Source organism: Zophobas morio, unplaced genomic scaffold, assembly GCF_036711695.1.
Source record: "Zophobas morio isolate AGI-343-1 ecotype UQ-CSIRO unplaced genomic scaffold, CSIRO_AGI_Zmor_V1 ptg000011l, whole genome shotgun sequence".
Classification (NCBI taxonomy): Eukaryota; Metazoa; Arthropoda; class Insecta; order Coleoptera; family Tenebrionidae; genus Zophobas; species Zophobas morio.
In genome coordinates this window covers 15,857,204-15,883,933 of record NW_026972116.1, presented here as the reverse complement: position 1 = coordinate 15,883,933, position 26,730 = coordinate 15,857,204, and the positions used below count along the sequence as shown (strand labels likewise).

The window sequence follows — 26,730 nt, the reverse complement described above, 5'->3', positions numbered from 1 at the left end:
TCAACTAATGAGAATTATTACAAAATACTGACGCCTTAATAGAAAAATTTGATACATCTTGAGACGAAACGGCTGCCACAGAAATAATTAATACTCCGTTTCTTGTTTAGAAATAGACGGTCTTTATTCCCAGCCACTAGCTACATGGCTAAAATAAAAACTTATGGGATAAAAGAAATACAGGCAAAACAAAACAGTAACCAAATTGGGTCAAGGACATCTTCTAGTGATGGTTGCTCACTGGACGAGGCTTCTTCGGACCCTGGGGAGGCGGTAGTGGTTTCGGACGATTCGTTTTCACCTTCGTGCTTGTGGAGACTCTCTTCTCAATTAACGGTCGCGGATTCCCTCTGTCCTCGCTACCTACCTTGGTAATCATGGTGTAAACTAAAAAAATTGTTCTAAGGTTATTTAGACAGAACTTACCTTGTCTCTGAAGTACAATTCACCAAATATAGCTTCTTCGAAAAATTATAACAACTGATTTGCGAAATTTATGTAATTTATCTCAATAGAAGTTAAAGAAATATAGGTAATACCAGTCACAGTGTAATAAAAAAGTTGATTCAACGGTATTTAGCCAGAACTTCCCTCGCAGTCCAACAAATGCCGCTTCTTCGAAAAAGTACCAAATTTCGTTTTAGGAAATTTTATTTTTTTGCAATAAACCCTAGAAGTTAAAAATGTATAAAAGACTAGTTGCAGTGAAATACGCCTTGGAAGAATTACAAGCAAACCATTTATATTTATTTATAGTTATAAGCATTTGTTAATCAGTTAAATTTTTTTGCGAAAATCTGGGTCTCTAAAGGAAAAGGTCAAGGCAGATTCATAAAGTACAAATACACGAGTATGTTTCCCGGTGGATCCCGAAACAGTCTACTCCTTTTTTTTATACAACGCATTTTTCACAGGATGTTACAACTACAAATGCAATAAATATTCCTAAAAATATAATAGACGCATAAAAAACTATATATGTAAATATTAAATAAGAAAATCTTTTTTACTTTCAGAGCGTAAACTCAATACGAAACAATAGGTCCCTTTTTCCGTCTGTCTGTCTGTCTGTCTGCCGTCTGTTTGCATTCTTATTAGACAAGTAATCTCCTAAACTACTGAACCAATTGTTAAATTTTATATTACGAAATTATTAATTTTACGACTTACGAATATCGTGTAACACTAATCAAAATTTGGCTAATCATCCCTACTAACAATTTGTGGACATCATCTCCAAAATTTATAGTAGTAAATACTATTTAAATTTTATAAAATACGATACTCCTACACATGTGGTTTATGAACCCATGTTGACCTTTTATCCTTAATTTTATAGGAGTGGGTATTCCTGCACGTGTGATTAATATATCCGTGGCGAGTTTTCACCCTAGACATCCAGAATATGTCGAAAAATTGAAAAATGAAAGAAAAATTGAAAAATCCAAAGACCGAAATATCCAAAAACTGAGAAAGTAAAAAATTGAGAAATCGAAAAATCAAAAAAAGGAAGTTGAAAAATCGAAACCTAAATAAATAGAAAAATTAAAAATCAAAAACCTGAAAACTCGGAAAGTTGAGACTTTAGAAAAGTCAAAAATTGAAAAATCGTAAATTTGAAGCGGAGAAAAATTGAAAAAACGTAAAACTGAAACATCGGAAAATTGAGAAATCGAAGAATGAAAGAAAAACTGAAGAATGGAAAAACTGAAAAATCTCAAAACTGAAATATGTATCCAAAAACTGAGAAATTAAAAAATTGAAAAATCAATGTCAAAAAAGTGAAATCGAAAAAACAAAACCTTAAGAAATTGAAACATCAAAAACCTAAAACTTGAATAAATGAAAAATCGAAAAACTGAGAGTTTATAAAAGTCAAATTTGAAAAATTGAAATATCGAAACATTTAAAAATTGTAAAATTGAAGAAGAGAAAAATTGGAAAATCGTAAAATTGAAATATCTAAAAATTGGGAAAACGAAAAACTGAAAATCGTGAAATTGGAAAATTGAGAAATTGTAAAATCGAAAAACTGAATAATAAATAAATTGAAAAACCCCAAAACTGAAATTTCGAAAAATTGAAAAATAAAAGAAAAACTGAAGAATGGAAAAACTGAAAAAACAAAAAGTCAAAAAAGTGAAATCGAAAAAAAATTTTTAAATTGAAATATCGAAATATTTAAAAATCGTAAAATTGAAGAAACGTAAAACTGAAACATCGGAAAATTGAATATTGAATAATAATTTGACAAATTTCAAAACTGAAATTTCGAAAAATTGAAAAATGGAAGAAAAACTAAACAATGGAAAAACTGAAAAATCAAAAAGTCAAAAATGGGAACTCGAAAAAAAAAACTAAAAATTTGAAAAACTGAGAGTTTATAAAAGTCAAATTTGAAAAATTGAAAATCGTGAAATTGAAAAATTGAGAACTTGTAAAATAAAAAAACTGAATAATAAATAAGCTGAAAAATCCCAAAACTGAAATTCCGAAAAATTGAAAAATGAAAGAAAAATTGAAATATCCAAAAACTGAGAAATCATCGGAAAATCAAAAAAGGGAAGTCGAGAAATCGAAATATTTAAAAATCGTAAAATTGAAAAAACGTAAAACTGAAACATCGGAAAATTGAATAATGAATAATTTGAAAAATTTCAAAACTAAAATATGTATCCAAAAACTGAGAAATTAAAAAATTGAAAAATCAATGTCAAAAAAGAGAAATCGAAAAAACAAAAACTTAAAAAATTGAAAAATCAAAAACCTAAAAATTGAAGAAATGAAAAATCGAACAACTGAGAGTTTATAAAAGTCAAATTTGAAAAATTGAAACATCGAAAAATTGAGAAAACATAAAATTGAAAATCGTGAAATTGAAAAATTGAGAAATTGTAAAATCAAAAAACTGAATAACAAATAAGCTGAAAAATCCCAAAACTGAAATTCCGAAAAATTGAAAAATGAAAGAAAAACTGAAATATCCAAAAACTGAGAAATCATAGAAAAAAGGGAAGTCGAGAAATCGAAACCTGAAAAAATAGAAAATAAATTAAATACCAAAAAACTGAAAAATCGAAAAATTGGGAATTTAAAAAAGTCAAAAATTGAGAAATCAAAATACTTAAAAATGATAAAATTGAAGAGAAGAAAAATTGAAAAAACGTAAAACTGAAACATCGGAAAATTGAATAATGAATAATTTGAATAATTTCAAAACTGAAATTTCGAAAAATTGAAAAATGGAGGAAAAACTAAACAATGGAAAAACTGAAAAATAAAAAAGTCAAAAAAATCGAAAAAATAAAAATTGAAACATCGAAAAATTGAGAAAACAAAACATTGAAAATCGTGAAATTGAAAAATTGAGAAAAACGAAAAACTGAATAATAAATAAACTGAAAAATCCCAAAAATGAAATTTCGAAAAAATGAAAAATGAAAGAAAAACTGAAAAATCCTAAGACTGAAATATCCAAAAACTGAGAAACTAAAAAACTGAGAAATCGAAAAAGGGAAGTCGAGAAATCGAAACATGAAAAAATAGAGAAATTAAATATGTATCAAAAACCTGAAAAATCGAAAAATTGAGAATTTAAAAAAGTCAAAAATTGAAAAATCGAAATATTTAAAAATCGTGAAATTGAACAGGAGAAAAACTGAAAAAACGTAAAACTAAAACATAGAAAAGAAATTAAAAAACTGAAGAATAAAAAAGTCAAAAAAGTGAAATCGAAAAATCAAAACCTAAAAAATTGAATAATAAATGAACTGAAAAATCCCAAAACTGAAATTTCGAAAAATTGGAAAATGAAAGAAAAACTGAAACATCCTAAACCTGAAATATCCAAAAACTGAGAAATTGAAAAACTGAAAAATTATAGAAATTCCTTAAAAAATAAGAAAATTATGGTCGAAACCGGTTACGAAGTGTATCAGATCACCCAACATGGCGTATAGATCAAATCGTTTCTGAACGCTAAGAGTCGACATTAGCCTGAGTGCGCTCTGGTCTGCAGATCAAACAAGTTCTCAGGCGACGACATACTCCATGTATGTGTAATTTAGAATCTGTATTGAGTTTTTACCCTTGACATCGAGATTTTTGGGAAAAAAATCAATATTTTATTTTACAATTTAACTTTAAAACTGCAAAGCGAATATACTGAAATATTGCAGGTTATAGGAATAGAATGCGAAATAAATGTTGTTTTAAATTTTATAAAATAACATATTCCAGCATGTGTGATTTATGAATATCCAGTTTTTTGTTAAAAAGTCAACATTCTATAACAATATTTTACAATTTAACTTTGAAAAACCGAATGCTGTGAAATCATGCAAATATTTTAAGATTATTAGAAACATGGTAAATCGTTAATAAAAATTTATCCGTCAGCTTACATTTTTGTCGAATTTATTAAAATTTATGAGTGTCATAGAAAAGTACAGTATTTACCATGCAATCAGTCCAGTAGTTTCCGACATTATGTGTCAAATAAAATGCACAGAGATCATAGACAGATGACAAACAGACGGAAACAGCAAACCGATTGTTTCATTCCAGTTTTAATTTCCATTAACTGAAATTAAAACTGGATTTTAAGATGTTAGTGAAAAATAAACAACCAATAAAATCATTTTGACGCCCTAAAATTTGAAAAATTTTGTTTCTTTCTGGACCCCACACCTTGATTTTCATCCGCTATATCACTTTCATGGATTTTGTTGTGAAGAATTTTTTACGTACATTCAAAAATATATACAGTCGATTTTATCCATCTACTTTTTGCGTTAGACTGCCTCTATTTTGATTAAAATTTGCTTTTTTGTATCGTTATGTGTTTCATAGTCGTCAAAGGGGTCAAAATTTGAGCAAGTTTTGCTTCCAAAATTGTGTCTTGGATGAAATAGTATAAAATTCGAAACAGCAATTTGTCATTTGAGATATATTTTTTCATTTCATTCTTTCGGATGTCATTTCTAAAAGCCAAATGTCTGATATCAATTAATCATGGAACGCTAAAAATGATACATGCTTTCATTATCACGACACTCTCTGGTTTTCATTACCATAACATTCTCAGTGTTGAAATGCTATATACTTCCAAACACTTATAACGGCACTAAGATTCTGATAATATATTCCACATTTAGCGTTATTATTTATATTTAACAAGACGTCCGGCGCCAACAATATCTAACACGAAAAAAGTCTTACTCCGTGTAAATTAACAGTACGGCACGCCAGATAGGAGTAGACGGTTTTACTGCATTCAATAAGTCACAGGTGATTTATTACGTGTGGATCAATTCCTTATAGATAATAATTGCATTGTAATGGTCTGAATGCGGGCTAAATAAATTATGCAGTCAACTCGGCTACATTAGAATAAATCCCACCGAAACAACACCTGGCAACGAATCAGTTTCGTTCTGTGAAAAAAATCAAAATCGGACAATCCGTTATCAAGATCCTGATATTAATTAAGTTTATTAACTGACCAAAGGGATACTTTCGTACGAAATTTATTACCTCCGAAATGTCGTGTTTAGCACGCTTCTTATGGCGTGCTACCTGTTTTTTCTCCTCACTCCAAGACGTATCATCACATCGTTAGGATTCTAAATAGATGATACTCGTCCTAATTAAGGAAATATTTCCATCGATAGCGACTAATTATAACGTCTTTAACGTGAAATCTTGGATTAATTGAACGGTTTTATTGCGCAGTGAAAGGAGACTCGCAATCGACTGTCATATAAATAATTATTTATTTTTTCCCATCGAGCTACCATCGTGAATTAAACGGCTATTATCTAAATCTGGATCTTCATTAAGCAACCATCTATCGATAAGGATTTATTCGAATGTCGTGACTGTTTTATTCACAAAAAATTCTCATTCACGCTCAACTTAAACCTCCTTGACTTTTGCAATGACATAAAACGCTGTCTAACAAATTGTGTTTTTGTTGGGCAATAAATTATCGTCGCTCGTCCTGCCATCCTTCTACAATGGCCAATAGCAAATAAATTTGTATTTATCACACAAATGCAGGAACTGTTATGTGTTGTGGTCGGTCATTTATATTTCTTCGGTGTGATAAGCCGTTTTTATGTTCAAGAAACTAACATTATTGTCGGAATTAAAATTGGCAATTATTAATCTAACACAATGGAATACCTCTTAATCAAAATTTAGTAATGTTTAGTAATGATGTTGTTCGGTTATTGGCATTACAAGTTAAATTAACTTATTAAATCTTTGCTTTATTATGTAAATGAGGCTCTAAGACATGTAAATCTTCGTCTGTATTTACTAGGTACTTGATTTATCTTTCTAATTAAAATTGTCGACGTCGCGTTTGAAATATGGTTTGAAAATTAGTGGAAAATGATATCAATTTATCAGTCACACTTTCTGACTGAATTACAAAATTATTTGCACCGTGAAGTTAAATGAATAAGTACCGTTAACCATGTGCCAGATGGTTTAATTAGATTAGATTTTGATGACTGTCTTCAAGAAAACGGTCGAAGTGTTATGTTTTAGTCAAGATTGACAAATGTCAATTTTGAGGCTGAAATTTCAACTTGTTATAAAAACATAGAGCCGAAAAACAATATCAGGGTACTGTAGAAGCTAAATTAGCAAAAACGGAGGCACAAAAAATTGGTCCAAGGTTATTTCGCTAGAACTTCCGTCGCCCCTGCTTAACAAATCTCGTTTTTTTGACAAATCATAAAAAAACCCTGCGACTTTTAATTTCTGATATCCTCTATAAATTTAAAACCAATTTTCAACCTGAATTTTCCATTTCTTCGAATTTTTATTTTCTTTTCGTTTCTTCTGTTTTCAAATTTGCAGTTTTCAAGTTTTCAAGTTAAAATTTTGTGTCAATTTTTCAATTTTTGAATTTTTCTATTTTTTATTTTGTAATTTTTCGATTCTTTAATTTTTCATTTTTCGTCTCGATTTTTCAGTGTCTTTATTTTTACAGTTTTTCGATTTGTCAATGCTGCGATTTTATAATTTTTTGCAATTTTTCAATTATTCACTTTTTCGTTTCTTCAATTTTACGATACGTGAATCCTAGACTTTTCATTTTCAAGTTTTTCAGTTTTTCCATTTTCAAACTTTTGGATGTTTCAATTTTTAGATTTTGCAATTTTTCAATTTGCAGTTTGACGAGCTCAGTTGTTAATTTTTTTATATTTCGATTTTTCAGTCTTTCATTTCTTCAATTTTTCGACTTGAAATTTTCTGTTTCTGTTTTGTTTTCTCTATTTTTTCAATTTTTCGGTTTTTCAGTGTTCTGATTTTATAATTTTTGTATTTTCAATCTGAAATTTTTCAATTTTTGGATTTTTCGATTTTTGGAATTGCAATTTTTCGGCTTTTCAAGTGCTAGATTTATTAATTATTTTGTAATATGTATGGTATTTTAATTTAATTTATGTATTATAACCTTGTCCTGTTATTGGACTTTAAGTCCATTGGACACTGTATTGAAATAAATAAATAAATTAATTAATTAATTAATTTTTCGTTTTTTCAATTTTAGATTTCTCAGTTTTTCGATTTTTCAATTTTTCGTTTTTTCAATTTTTAATTTCCAATTTTTATACTTTTCATTTTAAATAAGTAATAATAATTTGAAAATTTTTTCACTTTTTCAACTTTACGATTTTAGAATTTTTCTATTTTTTAATTATTGGCTTTTAGAACTTTTTCATTTAATTGATTTTTCAATTTTTCGATTTTCAGTTTTTCAATTTCTCGATATTTAACATATCAACTCTTCGATCTATCAATGTCACAGTTTTTCAGCTATACAATTTTGACGATTATATAACTTTTCCATTTTACAATTTTTGGTTTTTCCAATTTTTCAATTCGATTCGTTTCGATTTTCGATCCCTTAATTTTTTTCGATTTCTAAGTTTCTCGTTTCTGAGCTTTTCAATGTTTCAGTTTTTCATTTCTTTAGTTCTTCGATTTGAAATATTTCGATTTTTCACTTTTTCGATTTTGTATTCTCCCGTTTTATATCAGTTTTTCGATTTTCCAACTTTTGACCGTTTCAATTTTTAGATTTTGCAATTTTTCGATTTGCAATTTCACCAGTTTTCAATTGATAATTTTTCAATTTTTCGATTTTTTGGTCACCTTTATTTCTTCAATTTTTCGATTTTCAATCTTCCGTTCCGGATTTTTATTTTATTTTTCAAATTTTTCGGTTTTTCAATGTTATGATTTTATTATTTTTCTTTGTTCAGTGTGAAAATTTTCAATTCTTGGATTTTTCAATTTTTCGATTTGCAGTTTTTAGGTTTTTCAACTTTTGGGCTTTTCATTTTTTTTGTTTTCTCAATTTTAAATTTGCAATTTTTCTAGTTTTCTTTTTAAATATGTAATAATAACTTTTAAATTTTTTAATTTTTTCATTTTACTATTTTAGAATTTTTCCTTATTTTAATTATTAGATTTTAAAACTTTTTCATTTAATGAATTTTTTAATTTTTCGATTTCCAGTTTTTCAATTTCTCTATATTTAACTTTTCAATTTTTCCATCAAAATCCATGTTACCGTTTTTCATCTATACAATTTTGACAATTCTATAACTTTCCCATTTTACAACTTTTGGTTTTTCCAATTTTTCAATTCGATTCGTTTTTTTTTTCAAATTTGCTATACATTAATTTTTTTCGATTTTTAAGTTTCTCGATTTTAGCTTTTCAATGTTTCAATTTTTCTTTTTTTTTTTTGGTTCTTCGATTTTAAATATTTCAATTTTCCACTTTTTCTATTTTGCAAGTTTTATCAGTTTTTCAACTTTTTTCCAACTTTTAAATGTTTGAATTTTTAAATTTTACAGTTTTCCGATTCGCATTTTCACGAGTTTTCAATTGTTAATTTTTAAATTTTTCGATTTTCCAGTCCTTCATTTCTTCAGTTTTTTGATTCTCAATCTTCCGTTTCGGTTTTTAATCTTCTTTATTTTTCCAATTTTCCTTTTTTCAGTGTTCTGATTTTATAATTTTTCTATTCTCAGTGTAAAATTTTACATTTTTGGATTTTCCAATGTCTCAATTTTAATTTTTCTGTTTTTCAAATTTTAGATTTTTTCATTTTTCATTTTTTCAATTTTAGATTGGCATTTTTCTAGTTTACATATAAAAAATGTAATAATAATTTTTTTAAATTTTCACTTTTTCGGTTTCTTATTTGCTTTATTTTTCCAATTTTTCCGGTTTTTCAGTGTTCTGATTTTATAATTTTTCTTTCTTCAATGTGAAATTTTTCATTTTTGGATTTTTCTATTTTTCGATTTGCAATTTTTCGGTTTTTCAAATTTTCGATTTTTTAATTTTGTGGTTTTTCAATTTTAGATTTACAATTTTTTTGGTTTTTATTTTAACTACGTAATAATAATTTTTAAAAATTTTCACTTTTTCAGTTTTACGAATTTAGAGTTTTCCATTTTTTAATTATAGGATTTTAAAACTTTTTCATTTTAATTTTTCAATTTTCAATTTATTCAATTTCTCAATATTTAACTTTTGAATTTTTCGATCTATCAATAACACAGTTTTTCAACTTTACAATTTTGACGATTCTATGACATTTCCATTTTACAATTTTTGGTTTTTACAATTTTTTTATTCGATTCGTTTTTTGTTGTTTTCAATCTTACGAGTAATTTTCTTTTTCTATTTTTAGTGGTATTACCTTGCTTCACTTTTTCGTTTCTTCGGTTCTTGGAATTGAAATATTTTGTTTTTCCGTTTTTCGATTTTGCAATTTCTCGTTTTTTCAAATTTTTCCGTTCTTTGAGTTTTTCCAATTTTAATTTTTCGAATTTTGGATTATTTACTTTTCAGATTTATCAACTTTCCGAATTAAAAAAATGGAAAAATTGCAAAACTGTAAAACTGAAGAATCAAAAATTAAAAAATAAAAGAGAACAAAATGAAAACTCTTAAAAATCTAAAGCGGAAATCAAGAACTTGAAAATTTGAAGAAACGAAAAATTGAAAAATCAAAAGATTAAACATTGAAAAACTTAAATACATATCAAAAAAGGGCAAAATCAAAAAAACGAAATATTGTAGAATCTAAAGATTGCAAATTAAGGAAACCGAAAAATCGGATAATTGTGAAATCCAAAAATTGCAAAAGTGAAAAATTTAAAAATTGAAAAATCGAGGAACTGAAAAATTAAAAATTGAAAATTTGAAAAAATGAATAAACGAAAGATTATTAAATCGAAAAAACATTGAAAAAATAAAGGCAATTAAAAAATCAACAAAATTGAGAAAGAGAAAAATTGGAAAATCGAAAAATTAAAAACTGAGACACTGAAAAATCGAAAAATGAAAAATTGTAAGACGGAAAAATTGCAAAACTGAAAAATTTGGAAATCGAGAAATTGAAAAATGGAAAAAATTGATGTGGAAAAACCGAAAAATTATAAAACCGAAACATTGAAAAGTCGAAAAATTGAAAAAATAAAGAAAATGAAAAATCGAAAAAATGTGATATCAAAAAATTATAAAATCGAAGAAAAAGGAAAAACGACTAAATATGATATCAAAAAATTGGTTCAAGTTAGATGAAAAAAAATCAAAAGGTCACGCATGTCTATTTGGATAGATACAGTGTAATACTAATAATAATAGCATTACCAAATTTTCGGGAAAATGGAGTCAGCCGTTCTTAATTATTTTAATCAATACAATCAATTGGCTCATTTACTCATTTTTTGGAGACACCTGTATAAGTAATTCTAAAATCTGTGATAAACCACAATAAAAGAATCATAATATTTTGCATTTTTCAGAGAGGATTTATTCGACAAAATTTTGAGATGACGTCATCAACGTTTTGGAAGAGTCTAAACGATTAAATTTTGGTTGAAGATTCAGTTCTGCAGTTTCAAAGTTAAATTGCTAAATATTGTTATACAATTTTTATTTTTTTTTTTCCAAAAGTTTGAATGTCTAGGGTAAAATGAATATGGATTTATAAACCACATGTGAAGGATTGTCTTATTTTATAAAATTGAAATAATATTTACCAATGTAAATCTTGGAGATGACGTCATCCTATTGTTGGTGGGGATGTTTATCCAAATTGTGGTTAGCGTTTCACCATCTACGCTACGATATTTCTAATACAGATATAAAATTTGACAATAATCGGTCTAGTAGGCAGACATACGGAAACGGGAGTCTTATTCTTTCGGATTCTAGAGGTCATAAAACATAAAAATAAAGTTTAATTTTACCTCAGTTCTGTTTCCTGCTTTTGAGTTTCCACTTTAACAGTACCTTGGAAACCACAAATAATAAGTCCACAAGAACTGTCGGTCTAAATTTAGCAAACACAGCTTGAATTTAAGCCATCCATTAAAATCAATGTATCTAACCTCCGGGAAAGTTAAGACGTTGCTTTTCACGTTCGTACCATAAATTTTACGAGTTAATTGTAAAACGGTTCTCCTATGGTTGGAAATGAATTTGCGCTAATGGCAGTCCCATCTGTGGAACTGTTTATGGTCGTCGAATAAAGTACCCGGCAAATGGTAGTCCGGTTGTTGGTGGTGCCGCGTATAAATTCCCTCTGGAGCCTAGTTCGTTGCTCGTATGAATCCAGTGGCCTTATCTTCATCTTTAATAAAAATACCTATTATCTCATATAATATCCCATTTAAATGGGACGGTTTAAGCGGATGCACCATGGGGGAGGTGCGAGCCAGCCCGACCGATTAACGCCGATTACATCTCGCGAACCACAGGGGATCAATAAACAATGATGGTCCGGAAAATTACTAAATTATCCACCGAGCATTTAACAATAGTACGGACAAACAACTCTGCGCGAACAAATGGGAAAAAGGGACGTCTTCAGCCGCACGCTGTTTTCTTACGGCCGCTATTATAATGTCAAAATGTTAATCGCCGGGGCATTTAACCCAACGATTTCTTTGTGTTTCCTTTTATTTTTAGGTCGCGGGGATCCCTGTAAATTATCGTGAATTATGGCGCTCCCAACAAAGATGGGTCCGAGCATGAATATTAATTGGGATCGGATTTTTTTTCTTGTAAGCGTTATAATAAGATAACGAGTGAAGATTACACGTTGAACAATAAAACAGCGAAACATATTCGAAAACCAGAGTGTTAATAAAATCGGTATCTCAATACACAAAACTGTTAAAAGGTATTGCGCCAACAAATTATAAGCTTCATTTTACTCTGCTAATTGGTTCCACATGTCTCCTCTACGCATTATAGTAACTGAAATTAGCGCAGCTGTTTAGCAAAACTGATTCGAATTATTCCTTTCCCGACACCGGGGCTTTTTTCTCAATTTGGAGCAAGACGAATAATGAGCGGGTAATTATAGTTGTGTGTTTTTCAGTATGAGACTACAAATACGATTTTGACCGGAACATGAGCCTTATAAGGAACTTGTCAATGGGTTTAACATTGGACGGCTAATGGCGAGATTGTTAACCAAATAATGTGTGGGCCGGACATATCAACAAAGAAAGCAAATTCGATTGGATGATGGATTGACAGTCAGAAGCTCTAAATTGTGCTTGTTAACAAGGTTTTATTATTGTATCTAAACGTCATTATTAATTACACGCACGGATTGCACTTCGACTAATGTTATACAAATGGTTAAACGTGCTAGCCGCTACAGAATTTACACCTAGAGCGTGGTTTCTTAGAAATAGTCGGAATTCTCGTCAAGCTGTCTTCTCCACAGGTTATAAATAGTGCAATTAGGCCATGGAACTGATTTATGTTAGAAAAAGGTGCACGGTGCAAGAAATATGAGCACTATTTATAGGAAACAAATATTTTAAGCTTGAAGGAGTAAACAGGCGCGTAGTTAAGTATAATTTTTTTAGAATTATAGAAAGCACAGAGAAATTTAAAAACGTTATTAAGATGCGAAATTATTTTCATTGCACAACACGTAATTAAATATAAGGTTATGTCATACTCATAAATTAAAGACAAATTATAAATATTATATTCTTCAATTCGTTAATAATAATTTATTATACGATCAGTTGTTTTATTGTCGGAATCAGTCCGCAGTAAATTAATATCTGATGCAATAAAAGCTTAACGTCCAGATTACATACTGAGCTTTTCGATTAATTTTGTATGGAGAAAATAACTGATTTGCTAATTAGTAGCGCTATTTCACAAGTTGTTACCATTCTCGTTCAATTCATCGAAGGGGATTCTTATAACTTCTTTTTAGAATTAACCGATCCCTGTAAAAAAAAATGTGTGTAAGGAGTACTTGTCACACTTGTTTTTAACTGCCGTTAATGTGTTGTAAAACCACACATATAGTATATTTTTCAAATTTACAATAAGGACTATTTTAACATGTATTATGCTTAAAACGGCCAAAAAAGCAGTCTAGATAGTTATAGTTTGCTTACAGTTAGTCTTCTTATTCCAAATGAAGAAACTTGCTAGACCTCAAAATAAGAAATTTAACTTAAGCTGGTTTAGTGAAATTTAGGCAACATCAACAAACGCTAACGGCACGTTTGCATAAATCAGATTAATAAGTATTTTAAACATAAATCGATACTATAGCAAAAAATTATTTGAATATTAAAAAACTGTAAATCAAAACTTATTAGAATAGAATAAATCAAGTTTAAAATATAAAATTCGCCAACACTATGTAAATTTATTTCCCATTTTTCGTCTTTTAGTTGCACATGTTCTAAATTTCTTATCTTGAGCTTAGATGCCACTGCAAACATCGGAAGAAATATAGTTCATTTTAAGTCTTGTAGTGGGTCATGAAATTTATTTTTAAAATAATGCCATTCCAGCTATTTGACACTCTATTTGACAGTTATGTGACCGTAACGATTAGACTAAACAAGGAACACGTTAGTGTTTCCAACAGCATTATTTTAAAAATAAATTTCATTGGCTACTAGAGGACTTTTTTTCATTACTTTCATATATTGTTTTTCCTGACTTACTACAATCAAACTTATTTAATTCATTGTAATTAATGATCTTTGTTTATCGTTATGTCTCAAACTTTCAGGTATCTTTCTAAAATCCAGAAAAAGTATTGGCATTAATCTAGAAAGTTGTGCAAATCAGAATTTTAGTACCGAGAGAGCAATGAAAAACAAGATCAACGACAGCCACGACTTTTTGAAGTTCTGTCTTTGATAGAATTTTTGTCTTGTCAGATTATCGTAAATTTGAAAATTTCAAAAATCCATCTCTCTTTAACTCATATGTAAATGTATCTACAAACCGATTTTAATTAGCAACAAGGCGGTTTTAATTCATAAGCGTGAACAAGATTCTCGAATTCTGATCAAGGTCGCGCGTTTGTATACACGACAAGCGTTCGGCCGAGATTTTTCATCTATTCAGTGATACATCATATCACTCTATAAAGTAAATTTTTTGTAAATCCTTTTAAAAAAAACTTTCCTTATTTTTGAAACACAAAAATATTGTCTGCATATCAACACCCAACACTGATTTAATAATACAAATTTTGAGACACCGACAAGGGAGACATACGAAAAATAAAGTACAGACAGACTAAGGATAAAGACAAATCGACGAGTACTGACGAACATTTTGCAAAATATTAAAATACTTCATTTAATTAATGGTTAGCAAATAAAAACCAAAATCAGAAGCAAGTTAATAGATGAAAGAAGAAAGTTCTTGGTCACAAATACTTCAGATTCTTGAGTTCACCAAACCACGTACCGCAGAATACTTGTTTTTATTATAAAGACGAACTGGTTTTTCTGGAATAATTTAACGAATTAATTTCGTAAAAATTATATTTTTTCTAAAGTTGTTTGATTTTTAACTTCATACTGAAGTATATATTATACTAAATTACAAATACCTACGTATTTTACGATTTCACTACGAATGAGTCGTATACCGGGTGTCTGGAAAATGACGGATTAACTCTCCGCTACGCTCTTAACAATCAACTGGTGAGAAAAATATTTAAAAAATCCCATCTCACACTTTGGTGGAAAATTGATAAAATTCAAGGGAAGGTACAACTCAGCAAAAAACAAGTAAGCGGTTAAAAATGTATGACGTATCAAAAAATGTCAAAGGTTCAAAACCCTACGTTTAAAATGTCGCAGTTAATTTTAAGTCCTTTGGTGTTTTATATAAAGGAATCTGGTGTTTTGTTGCTGGATGGACTTGAAAAAATTTTTTAAGCTTTTAGTGTTTTAGTTTTTACGAAAAAGTGCCGCAGTGTTTGGGTACCCATGGTGTATTATTCTGGAAGCCCATGGAGATTTTCTTTGGAAATTATTTAAAACAATTTTTGCGGACTTTGGTGTTCTGTTTTTGGAAAATTCTGACCTGATCTGTTTTTGAGTTTATTTTGGGATCCAGTTTTTCTTTTTTTTTGAAAAATTTGAAACAATCTTGAGGTTCTAGGTATTCCTGTTTGGAGAAAATTTTAAAGTGCCTTGGAGCCTTAGTGCCTTTTCTTATAGTACTTTAATTAAATTTCTTAGAGGATACGCCATTTGCTAAACTCAATCTTATCTTAGCAGGTACTAGCCCCACCCTCACGCCCTCTATTTTCTTAGAGAATTATGTTATTTGCCAAAATCAGTCCTAACAGACTCTAGCCGCACCTACCCGCGCTTTCTTAGGGGGCTGTCATTTGCCAAAATCGGTCTTATTTTATCAAATATGTACTAACTCCTCCCACCCACCCCCTCTTTTCTTAGAGGATATTTCATTTGCCAAAATCAGTTTATCTCAGCAGGTACTAGAACCGCTCACCTACCCTCTCTTTTGTTAGAGGATGTCATGTGCCAAAATCGGTCTTATTTTAACAGCTACTAGCGCCGCCCACCCACCCTCCCTTTTCTTAGAGGGTATGTCAGTTGCCAAAATCAGTCTTATCATATCAGCTACTAGCCCCGCCCACCCACCCTCTCTTTTCTTAGAAGGTATGTCATTTGCCAAAATCAGTAGCAAGTACTGATGATTAACTTTTACAAAAAAATGATCAAAATTTGGAAACATTACGAGCTTACTTATGTTACTTGTGCATGGCCGGAATTTAGAACATCTCTAGTGCTTAATTGGTTATGCTTTAATGGATTTTTCTTTTGTTGTTGTGTTTTTGTTTATAATTTATAAATATCTTATTAAAATGTTTTTTTTTTGGTTTATTTATTAATGAAAAATAACAGCTTATTTTATTAATAATAATGCATGACGATGAATGACTACGGGTTATGTTTATTGTCATAAAAAAATAAAAGGTGGATTTCAGTCACCATCGTTACTAAGAAATCAGAAAGCATGCATTAGATGAGTGCAGTGTTACCAATTTTACTTGTATAAAATTAGGTTTTTTTCGTAATCTAAGTACATCATAAACAAATTTTTTATTATTTTTTTAGGACTCCCGAAACCCTCGTACAGAAGGTACTGAAGAGTACACCATTTTCCAGACACCCGGTATAAACCCAATTTTTCCACTCACGTGTTAACGATCTCCAAAAAACTCAACATTAAGTACTCTATTAAATTTCATAAAACAACGTCGAATAGGAAGACACTCGACGAAACTTGTCTACAGAGAGATCATGTAGCATTTGTCCGTATGTACTTATGAATATCCATATTTATATTTGATTGATGATGCCTTGATATATCTTCCTTTAAATATATTTTTCTACTCACAAAAAAATTGTTTACTAAATAAACGATTATACTAAAAAAATAAAGATTAAAGGTGTGGTGTAGATTTGTGGTTGGCTAGACTGACAGTTTGCTTCACTGGAGCGATTACTCCGAATGCATAATTGTTTCTACGATGAGCGGATGACACAAAGAACCGTAATTCCACTCCACCCGAGACGAAAGTATTAAGAAAATTAAGAGCCTCACAAATTACACTTACGGTCAGTGCCGCGATTACGCCGAGTGCCGGAATTCCTTCTACGACGAGCGGATCACGAAGAGAGTTGCAATTCTACGCCACCCGTGACGAGAAGACTGATGATAAATTTGTTTCTGGCTTTTGTGCTTTATTTTGTCTTTGATTTTACGTCGAAATTATCTCTACTTTCAAAGTTTTGTACAACTTTTGTTATTAGTAGCAGGCATGAATGTTAAAACGGTGTCCTAGAAGAAAAGAACTATATTCTATAACCGTAAAATAACTAAAAATAACACCAAAAGCTATATAAACTAGAATAAAAGATTTAGAAGACTTTCGACTAAAAGTTATTGCATCTAAGGCAGTTTTGTTCGATTCGAATACGGAGACAAAAGGTGACGAAGGATGGGAAATAAATTTACATATTATTGGTGATGTTTTTTTTATTTTTAAACACGGCCCACTCAAGTTTTGTATTGCGTTTTTTTATGTTCCAATAATATTACTATAGTACCGGTTTATGTTTAAATACTTGATCTCTTTTGTATGCAAACTTACCATTATCGTTTGTTAATGTTTCATAAATTTCACAAAACCAAGTTCAGTTGAATTTCTCAGTTTGAAATATGACGAGTTTCTTGGTTTGGTACATAAACTATGATTATCTTGTTAACTTGTTATTCTTCAAATACGAACCTTTATTTTAGAGTGACAGAGAAAAGGGGAAAACTTAGTTCCAGCACAATGTTCTTTATGAGCATTTTCGTAGCAATGAAAATGAGGAGAATTAAATGAACTGAAATATATTTTGTTTATTTATTTTCTATAGCTAAAGATAATTTTTTAATTGGTGTTTCAAATCAGAGAATCACATTTCTGTATTACTTTGGACTGTTTTTGCTAATAATTTTAGCAAAAAAGTCAATAAAAAATGTTGTGCTATTCTAACACTTTGGATGGTGGTCATAATTTGAATTTGTCTTCTTGGATGCCTTGTTGTTCGTGTGGTTCTATTCACGAGGTGCATTTAGGAACCGGTCGAGGTCCTGTTGTTGCCAGATGCATTTAGTAATTGCGTCCACAATTCACGCATTTTTATGTTGCCGTTTAGCGCTCGGTAATAAGAAAATAAAGCAAATGCGAATATAATAGGGACCATTGGATACGTTTAATGGCCCATTGTCCGTAATTATTCGTAATGATGGAAACGATAATTGCCAGTGGACAGAAAGATTAGAGCCGGAAAACCAACAAACAATGGTCCGGAATGGTCTAAACGGCGGATGTAAATTTTAACAGTATAACCAAACGTCAATTTGCATAAATTTATAATTATGTTGTATGCAGTAATTCTTGTATCATATAAGGCCACAAGATAAATAGTTAAGTTTCTCAGCCGTACCCATACAATTTTCTATGGCTATATATTTGTTAACTATGATATATGTGAACATTACGTCCTATTCATATGAGTCTTTGGGATCAGGTTTCGACGCCGTCTCACCCCTCCACGGAAAAAACAGATCAAGATAAGCATGCAATGTTCCTCTTGAATAATTTCGGACCGGCGATTACTCAGAATTAGCCGGCCTCTCTGGCCGACAATTTGCCGCAATCTTATAATTCAGGATCAGGGCTAAGCGCTCCTCCTGCTTTGTTGTGTTAAATCACACTTTTGCGACGGTGAAATAACTCCCGTAATAATTTTCTCCCGATATGCGCATACTTAACTTTGCCAAAAATGGAGCCTGCAGTGTGCAAATGCGATTTAATACGTCTCTGCCATCGACATCAATACGGCACTAAATGATACCTTATGTGCAAGCTGCAGGAAACTTAATCGCAACGTATAAATTGCAACGTTTGTCATATCGTCGATCACTGCTCACTTTTTATGCAAATTGGCTTTGTTCTAAAGTGTTACTTCCTGCTTTAAATTTATAAGCAACGCTGAACGCTGAATAATTTGGTAATTTATTACAACACATGCGTACACCTTGGGCATCTTTTACGCGGTTTGGTGTCGGTGTGAATAGGGGAGGCGCCAAGCTTTCAAAATATTTAAATCCAGTTAGTTAATATATTCCGGTGACAATATAGATAAATTCAGCGTAACATACATTTTTTAGAGCGGAATTTTTAAATACCGGTATAATTTTTAGTATGTAGCATACCACAATCACGTGGATCAACTATGTCAACTATTTCCGCCAAAGCCAAGCCAAAATGTTCCTATATATAACATGTTGACCTAAATTCAAGTTTCACAGACTATTTAGAAGCAAAATAATCGATACGTTCGGAGTTAAACTGGGCCCAAGATTCCCATGCAGTCTGAAAAGTCAGGTCAGGTCAAGTCAAGTCCGGTCAAGTCAGGTCAAGTCAGGTCAGGTCAGAACTCATTTAGAAGCGTTACATAGAGCAGCGAAGAAAATGAAAAAAAGAAAGCACCTGGCATAGATGGATTGACCGCTAAGAAATGGTTAGCAATATTGGTTGAAAGACCAAGTGAACTAGCAAAAATGTATAACAGGCTTATACATGACAGGAGTTTTCGCAGAATCTGGAAGAAAACTATATTTTTAAAGAAACCAGGGGTGGAAGGTAATACACCAGGGTGCATTAGGCATAGACGCCTGCTGAGTTCGGCGAGGAAACTATATGAAAGGATTGTAGCAGAAAGACTCATGAAGCACATAAAATTAAAAGGGGGATAGGGGGATTCTGTGAAAACCAGTATGGGTTTACGGAAGGGAAAAGCATAATAATAAAAATGCTGTACATAAGGTGGTCGAATTAGATAAATTTGGAACCAGTATTATTAAACATAATAGAGAACTATGTGTAAGTGGTAATGAGGCAGCTGGATTGGTGGGAACCCCCTTGTACCTGAAGGAGATAATCAAGGACTACTTCCAAGACAGGGAAATAATAGGGAGCTATCCACAGAGTTTTTCATTTTCAAGTGAAGTAGTACAGAAATCCCTATTGGGCCCAATCCTATGGAATATTACGTACGATAGTCTGTTAAGATGTGAGATCGGACCAAACTCAATTATGGCTGCCTATGCTGATGATATAGTTTTGATATCAAGCGGTAATACGGAGGAAACATTCGAAACGGAAGTGAATACGCAACTGCCGCGGATAGGTAGGCATATGAGGGAAATGAAGGTAGAAGTGGTACATCATAGAAACTGGTAAGAAACAGACAAGTTAGTAAATATCCTACGCAGACTAATACCAAATCCAGCGAGTCCAAGCAGTGTTAAAAGGAATATAGTGAGCCTGTCGGCGATCGCCAAAATGATATATGGGGCAGAGATTTGAGGACAGGCTATGGAGATAGCCTAGTATTGAAATAAACCAGAAATGGTCTAAAGAAGAATTTTATTGAGAAAGACCATATTCAATAGAACAGTTTCAACAGAAGCTCTTCAAATGTTGGGAGGGTATTTGCCTACTATAGACCTGTGGGCGGAAGAGCGTACAAAAATATACAGGTTTTGCGGAAACAAAAAAGAAGAAAGAGAGACAAATAACCCTGGTATTATTTGTCCAAAAAAAATTGTAATAATTACTAGAACTAAATGGGTGTGATCATGGAAGATGGATAACTGTTCCATTAGTGGGGATGCTCTATCTTGTAATAACAATAATTTTCATGTTGCTATTTTTAAAAATATTTTATAATCTTTGTACATGGAATTTAAGTCCATTGCACTAGTTTTATAGGAGTATTAGAAAGATGAAGACAGTATATGGAGTTCAAAAGATCTATGTTCAACTGAGGGATAATCTTGTAATTATTCAGTTGATGATGTTATGTTCAGAAGAATTAAGGTTTTTCGCGAAGCTGAGAATTTTTCTTAGATAACAAAAATTAAAAACATTACTCTAACAAAAGAAATACTTAACTGATCCAATTGATGAAACAATATTTCATGGTGTTTGGCATCGGGTACCTGAATATTGACGAGGTATTTATCTTAGACCTAGGCAATGTTGAGGGAGGACGTAATGTTAACTCCTGCAAATAAGGTAATGAATTGAATTTTACATAATTTGGGATCTGGGGTTGTCCTTCTATACTAGTAAATACTACTTCTATGGAGAGAACGTAATGAAAGTGGATTACAACATAATAGGTGCCATAAAGTATAATGCCAATTCATGAATTAGCAAGAACTACTCCAGTTAGGCCCCTACTGTAAATTGGAACATGAAAAGTGGTAAATGAAGGAAAAATTCCAACTATAACCAGACTAAACAATAGACTGTAAGACTGGAAGGTTGATAGAAATACGGTGACCACAATAACGGAAAATCAAGGATGGGAAGTAACAGGGGATAAAATGGACAAACTGAGAGAACATTTAAAAGAAGTGATAAACGAAGAAAAAGCAAAAATGTAATACCCAATGGTTTGATAAACAAAATGACTAGAGCATGCGATCGGATGTCTAAACGAATAAGAAGTCCCACACACAACGAAAAGGCCGTATATTGCTGTAATGACAACTTGGCAGAGTGGAGAAAGAAATGCAAGAAGTAGAGAAGTGCTATAGAATACTCAAAGAACTTAGAAAGGAAATTCAGTCGTCTAAGGAAAAAGCGAAGAACTAAACAGTGACACTTGGGGAGAAGCATACAATTATGACAAGTAAATTTAAAATAGGACCTAGGGACTACATCAAGCAACCAAAACGTTGAAAAATCTGAAAGCTCCCGGCATAAACGTATTCCAACAAAAGTAATTAAAAAGGTAGTAGATGAGTGTGCTGATGTGATTTTAAGAGTCATGAATGAATGTCTAGAAAAAGATTTCCTGATCGATGGAAACTGGCTAGATTGATGCTCATAGAAACACCGAAAAAGAGAATAAAAAATCTACAGAATATCGCCGCATATGTTTCTTGGACAATATCAGGAAATTACTAGGATGATAGGAGAAAGCCTAGAGAAAGAAATAGAAAACAAAGGGGGTGGGGTGGGTCAAGAAATCAATTTGCATTTAAAAGAGGAAAATATACAGCGGTGTGGACATAAAAAGTTGAAGAAATTAACAAAAAACCTTTAAAATGCGAGGATTCCCTACTACTAAATGATACTACTAAACATAAAGAACGCGTTCTTTACTTCACACACAGGTGGATTGTAACAGAATATGGGAACTGGATACATATGTCCGGCGGAGACCCTCAGGGATCAGTCCTGGGCCCCATACTGTCGAACTACTTTTATGACCAAGTTCTTTATGCAAAAGTACCACTCGGAACCCACCCAATAGCATTCGTGGAAGGTTGTCCTGGTCGTGTTGGCGAGGAATTAGAACGAAAATCATGGCACTTAAACCCATAGAGAAGAAGATAGAAAACATGAAACTCAAAAAACCGAAAACAGAAATACTGCTGCTGGCAGGGAGGAGGAAACTCAAGGAAGTACAATTAACACAAAATCCGGAAAAACCGCCTTTCAAAAAACAAAAAGAGTACTTATTAAATATCTAGACATAAATCTTGATAAAAACTTTAAAGTCTCTACACGTCAAGAACATAGTAAGAAATAAAACGAACCAATATTGCACAAGTTGGTTGATTAACATGAGTAATAACAGTGAAGGTGCTGATCAGAAAAAATGGAACATTGAGGTTAGCTTAACCATTAGAGTTAAGTTAACACATGTACCTTAATAAGTATGGGAGCGCTGAGAAGATTGTCAGGTGAGACGTCTTTGGCTCATGCCACCACAGTCTTCCGTCTTTCCTTTATCTCAACTATAATTCTGTGGCTCCACCCGAGCCCATCGCCAGTGTAAGATTTCCAAACTTTTTGAACTCTGTTTCTTTTTTAGACTGATTTCATACCTCGAATCAAACGCTGCCAAAAGTTTCCCGAAATTGTTTTCGACGCGTTCTTATACTTAGTTAAGTGGGGCGTATGTTGTTCTCAATTTTGGTTCTACCGACTACAATATATGCTATGCAAGGATCCTTTAAGATAACCTTTCGAGGTTACCTCAAAAGTAAGATCGCTTAAAAATCATGGTTTTCTCAAGCCAATAACCAACAGTAATATTGCATGACCAGCTACCTTTCCCCAATCCTAATTTCATAGACTAACTCCAACTCCGGTCTTTGTTTCTTGCTTTTTCTTACCGTTCCTCATCCATTCCTTATTTCATTGTCCATTCTCTTCTTGACTTGCATCAATTCCCCAAATTCTCTTCGTCCTATCTATAAATCTTGAATTATATAACATAACATACTAAAAAGCGACGACATAGGTCTACCGTGTTCTGTTTTTAGTCTCTTTTTCGTAGATTCCCTTTATGCTTACTTCATTCTTCCACTTTTTAGCACTAACTTCTTCTTCTTCACTTGACAACGTTAAATCTGACGTGGCAAACCTACTTTTAATTTCAAGAAAGTGTTGGTCTTGTTTTACGACAAAACCCAGGGATCGGTGATGGCGACGGAGACGGTCTTGGAGAAGAGGGGGCATTAACACCAAGCTAGTTGGCCTTCGACTGGACGGTTACTCGGGCGCCAGCTCTCTCTCCAGAGAAGAAGCACCTGGAGTACTCTAATGGATCAGTAGAGATAGAAATAAAATTTTGGTTCAAATTAAAAACTAGCTTACTTCAAAGGAACTTTCACTCATTGAACGATGCTGCTGCGGTTCCTGAGGAAGCGGCGACACTGAAATGTGAAATGGATGAGGTACGGGGATGATAAGCAAAACCTTTTTTTGATAGTGAGCTTCTATGGCAATGTTCCAGTTCACCGACATTTCTTTCCAATGTTAACACTAACCATATGTACTTTCTTTAACTTCAACTATGTTGTACCTAGTCGAAATTCTCCAATTCAGGCTAATCAGGACATTTTTCTTTTGTAAATAAATCCACCCTGTCATCCTGACACCAGTGCCTTGTTTACTAGAATTCCCGAGTAAATTCTTTTCAGTAATGACCAGGAACTCCATAAATTTAAGCTGTTTAATACAGCTCTAAGTGCAACAACTTTTGACAACGAATAATCTAATACAAAATACTTACTGTATCAAACCTGTTATCCCTTTCTAAATCAATCATTTGAATTTTGCATTAAGTTTAACAATGAATATTTGGAAATTTGCAATATAAAGCAATGTGTTAATTACTGGATGTAGTAATTTGAATAGTACTTTTTACCATAAAATTCCTATTTTCCCCTAAACTGTAAACCTATACAATTTTTCTACTGATGTTAAAATTAGATTTCAAGGGAACCTGGCATTATAATTCACCTCAATGTGTTCGTAGATTTGATCGTACAATAAATACAGCTGATTTACTTTGACAAGCTGCCGTTTCTAAATTTTAAAACGATAACACAAAGATTCCCTTGAAATTTCCTAGAAACTCGTAGGAAATTAAAAGCGTAGACTCGAATCATACATCAGAGCCGTAGTGTTTATCAAGAATTAATTATCATATTAGTGACACTAAAAACTTATTAAAATAAAGGAAATGTGGGTACTAATCTACGCTGTTTAACAAAGTCTGTTCAACAGGTACAGCTTTGAATCACCTTCTCGTAAAGCAATCTCTTACGAAATCTCAATCGTTTTTTCAACAAATTAGATTTCCTGTACGATCATTAAGTGTGTATATTTTGACTGTAGGCGAGTCTTCCCCATTAAGCGATCTTTTAATTAGCAGTTTGCTCCATCCAAAAATTTATCGATTTCGTTTCGCCGATTCTCCAACACGTGTCTGCTTTAAATGAATAATCTCGTGTTCGTTATTATGTTTATGAGTTGTATGACTCTCAGCCGGTCGTTTTCGAGTTGTTCCTCTCTCATTAACAAGATCCGTGGCGTTTTTCTGATCCTCACATCTTATTATTTATTCACGATCTGATAGCCACAGGCCTTCCAACGCCCAATAATTCACCATCACAGTCAAACTTTAATTATTAATTACAGTTGAACTCTCATCTCCAAATGCAATTAAACGTGGTCAGCCTATTGGCACTCTCTGCCTGCATGATGGATTGACTTAGGTCACGACTTGTTGCTTCGGGCTAAAATTATGATTGACATTCACCCACCTGCTGATCGTACATGCTTTCATTTCCAGCAGAGTTCAGCCAAGTTGTTCCTACGTTATTGTTGCTTTTATCATTATCATTATCATTGTCATTACTGTCATCATTATTACTGTTATCATTACTGGTGTTATTGTTACTGTTATATTATTATATAGAACATTTCTTCCTTATTAATTATGAACGTTCTCTTTATATCGTATGTCAGGAACATCGACTAAGCGTTAAATAATAACGGATATCATCGAAAATTATCCATTACCGGGAATGAGAGAAAACTCAAGCGTACTAATAATAGCGAACGAAGCTCGAGACGGAGAACACGAATTTCGGATGTTCATGCTCGGAAAATGCACAACAAGATTAACATATTTCAGGACTCCCACGCAGAACCGGGTTATGCAAAACTTTACTAGTTTCATTGATAACGGATGTGTGTAATGAGGTGCTTTAGACAGCAAATTTTGGGTGCGTGATGCGTTAAATTCTAATCCTGTAATTTTCCGATTCGACGAACTGTCGCTCATTTTGAATAATAACCTGTAATTTTAAATGAAATGTAAACACCTTCAACAAGTCCTAATAATTATATTACGGGGCCCAAAAACGCGATTTGGTTAAACATTATTCGAATTATACACACCGCGAGATCTATTAATTCTGGAGATTTATTATGGACATAAATTTGGGGAATCGTTTTCGTGTGTTTCCTTTTTATTATTTCTTAATACCCTGAACAGATTTCTTTCGGTATCTTTAATAACATCGGATTGATTGTTGGACATGTTTTACTTACAGACATAAACGTCATGCATAAACCGAATTTTTATGACCACACAAATTAATTATAACGTCATAAAATAAAGTTAAACGATTTTAAGTGCACAAAGCCGTGTATAGGCTGGATCTGGCGATACTGAATTACTGATAAAAGGACTGGCACAGGAATTTAGAAATATTTGACGCTACTGTCGTGGTATTATGATTCTTGTGACACAATCTGCGTGATTAATGACAAGCAACTATCGTGTTTTTTTATGTAAATTTTCATCTATAGTACGCGAAACTTTTCTGACAGGCGGCAAAAATAGTATCCGTACGCACGAAGTAAGCGGCACTCAAAAATTATTCGGCACTAGTTGTACTTGTAAGTACACTGTTGTATATACAAACTACCCGGTAGAATCAAATAATGTTGCACAATGGCATCCACGTAACCTAAATTACATTCCATTGTTATTTGAAACCATTATTGATAAGTAATTGGAGCGAACGGTGATAGAATTAATGCGCAATCATCATAAATTCGCATTTGCACCACCAGAAGGCGCACTGCCTATCTGAATTCCTAATGTCTACTTGTACATACGTAAACTCGAGTTGTTCCATCATATGCTCATTTTCTCTCACCAGAAGGAATACCAGGACCATAAAGAATCCTTACTGGATTTATTTAGAAATGTTACGATGTTCGTGGAGACAGGTAATAAATCCTTTACATAAGTAATATCATTATGAGCTGCAATAAGCTTATGAACAGGATGTACTTCACACTTTATAATATGCACTCGCTCATTCTACGGTACGAATGAAACTAATCCAACTGGAAGAATCTACAATTATCCGATTTTTATGAACCTGTGATAAATGATACAGAGAATGGAAACACCGTTT

General features: G+C 31.9%; 1 protein-coding gene and 1 long non-coding RNA gene across 3 annotated transcripts in view; one reads left to right on the top strand and one right to left on the bottom strand.

Annotated features, from left to right (window-relative positions):
* Window positions 1-26,730, top strand: part of LOC135127033 (phospholipase A2 inhibitor-like) — a 58,285-nt gene that overhangs the window by 28,878 nt on the left and 2,677 nt on the right. The gene's annotated exons all lie outside the window — the stretch shown is intronic.
* Window positions 207-26,598, bottom strand: LOC135126595 (uncharacterized). Of its 2 annotated transcripts, none has more exons than XR_010280073.1 (3): window positions 26,426-26,598; window positions 427-670; window positions 207-367 (listed from the first exon to the last, which is right to left on the bottom strand). It is a non-coding gene; the product is annotated as an uncharacterized LOC135126595 (long non-coding RNA). The 2 variants fall into 2 exon arrangements; XR_010280074.1 differs by lacking the exon at window positions 26,426-26,598 and adding an exon at window positions 11,085-11,156.